The sequence below is a fragment of the Nannospalax galili genome, unplaced genomic scaffold (genome assembly GCF_000622305.1).
Source record: "Nannospalax galili isolate Female #2095 unplaced genomic scaffold, S.galili_v1.0 scaffold528, whole genome shotgun sequence".
In the NCBI taxonomy this organism is placed as follows: Eukaryota; Metazoa; Chordata; class Mammalia; order Rodentia; family Spalacidae; genus Nannospalax; species Nannospalax galili.
This window is the reverse complement of record NW_008359681.1, coordinates 3,847,454-3,849,976: the sequence shown is the minus strand read 5'-3', so window position 1 is coordinate 3,849,976 and position 2,523 is coordinate 3,847,454. Positions and strand designations below refer to the sequence as shown.

At 33.5% G+C, this 2,523-nt stretch overlaps 1 protein-coding gene across 8 annotated transcripts in view; it reads right to left on the bottom strand.

Annotated features, from left to right (window-relative positions):
* The window catches only part of Uggt2 (UDP-glucose glycoprotein glucosyltransferase 2), a 259,231-nt gene that overhangs the window by 144,832 nt on the left and 111,876 nt on the right, over positions 1-2,523 (bottom strand). The gene's annotated exons all lie outside the window — the stretch shown is intronic.

The window sequence follows — 2,523 nt, the reverse complement described above, 5'->3', positions numbered from 1 at the left end:
ACATCTAAGTGTTAGTAGCAATAAAAAAGGAGTTTTTCTGTATGAAACAGTATATTTTAAAATGAAATGGAGATCTTTTTCAAAGGTCAAAACCTCCTTCAATTTTATGTCTTATGGGGTTTATACTGAGTTAAATATTGTATAACTGTATTAATTCAACAGTGAACCTAAAAATTTTATAGACACTTTTGAAAGAGATGGATCTTTGCTCTGGAAACTGTTAAATGTGTCAATGCTGTTGTAATGAAATGTTTCTTCTAAAAAAAATAATAACAATAATAAAATATTAAAAAATGAAAAAAAATTCTATGTTGGCAAGTAAAGAAAATGTGTATGATATATGCAGCATAAACAATAATGACAAATTCACATAAACAAATATGTAACACAAAGCAGAATACCAACAGTACTGTGAAGTACAACTTCTTCCCCAATTTTATTTCCTTGTACCTTTTGCTGCAAACATTATCTTCAAATTGAGTCTATCATTTTATTATTACCTTTTGAAATTCTAAAGTTTTATATGACTGTATTCTTATATACTATACTAGCATTGTCAAAATGTAAGTTTGAGTTTTTATTTAAATATTTTACTGCTTCTTATTTTATGAGTGTATTGTCTGCATGTATGTAAGTGCACCCATGCCATGCAATGCTCGTGGAGGTCAGAAGAGGGTGTTGAACTTCCCTGGAACCAGAGTTACAGATGGTTGTTAGCTGCCATATGGATGCTGAGAATTGAACTCACCCCGCAAGAGTAGCCAATGCTCTTAACTGCTGAGTCATCACTCTAGCCCTTACTTTTGAGTTTTAAAAAGTATATGGCAATGTGTTAGTCTATGAGCTTATTTCATTTCTAATGCACCCATTATCTAAGTGAGTACATCAAATTTTACACACACACACACACACACACACACACATACACACACACATTATGGTTTGTTCTGCTAAGAATGCTCTTAGGTCATAAGTATAAGAATTCATCTTAGGGCATGTTCTTTTTATTTGTCACATTTTGATACCAGGTTATGCTATCTTCAAAAAGTGATTTAGGAAATATTTCCTCTTTTTCTATTTTAAAATCTATTTTAAAAGGTGAAACTACTTTTACTTCAAAAATTTAAAACTTTAGTAAAACTTATCCTGGTTTGAAAACATGGTTTCAAAATTCTTCAGTATTCTTAAGTTTAGATATGGGTGTATAAATACAGATCTATGACTGCTTAACTAACAGAATACAATAGGATTCACTGACTACGTAATGATGTGCAAGTTCCTAGGCCTGGGGCTACTGGCATTCTCCATCTATATCTGGTATGCTCATCTAGAAACCTAACCCTTGGATGGTCTGGAAATTTTGCTTGTTATTTTTTATGTTTTTAATTAATATTTTATTTTTTAACTTCCCAGACAGATTTTAATCTCTAGAACTTCAATTAGATAATCTACATTTTCTTTAGGGTATAGGTGAATGTATATTGTGACTGTAGAAGAGTAATAGAATAATGATGGAAAAGTCTCTTAGTGACTGGGAATGGGAAAGGTCCAATGTCAAGGCCTGGGTGCCCAGGACTACATGTGGAGTCAAGGCCATAGCTGGCTATCAAGGTATGTGGGAAGTCCATTCTTGAGAATCTTTCCAAGACTAGAATCTGCAAATGACAGAAACCTCCCTTGTCCCAAGTATAAGCCTAACAGAGGCAAGTCACTACTTTGTACAACCTGAGACCTCAGGGGAAGGGGTAGTGGGGACTGTGATCACTCAGAGAAGGCTGAAACTGCTGTCCAACATTGGGAAGTACTCCATTCTCCTATCTTCTTTACCATCGGTCTACCACCAGAGGAATGTGGAACTATAGCTCAGGGTTGGGGACCAAAGCTCTAGGCTCATAGAAGGGAACCACAGCACCAGCTCACATGAGGCAAATACAACTCTGGCTCACTGGAGGGGACCACAGCCCCAGCTCACAGGAGGGCCCTACAGCTCCAGGTTCACAGTTACATATCCTTTAGGCATTCTTGATATAGTCAGCTCTATTTTTGTTTAATTCAGTAATAATTACTCATTTTATTACTTCCTCCTACTTTCAAAATGTATTGTTTATTTTTGAAAGGTTAACAAGTACTATAACACCCTCTTTTCTTACTAAAAGACTTATGTTTATACATTTTTCATCTTTTGTTTTTATTTGCAAAATTATTTCATTATGTTTGCTGAATTTAGGCAAAATAGCCTTGTAAAGTAAGCATGTTAATTGTATTGTTCTAATTTCATGTATCTTACTCAGTTTTCTATTTTACCAGTGAGAGAAATGCTGAAATAATTAACAGTGGATCTTTCCATTTTTTTCTTGTTGTGAAATACTACATTAAATATTTTAAAGCCATTTTTAATAGCTATGTTTTACTTCGGTATGTTTATTTAAGTTTATTTTTCCTTATATTTTATAGCTTTCTTTGTTGTATATCTGCTGCGTGTATAATATTCTATTCTTTTATATCTATTCTTCTAGTATGCTA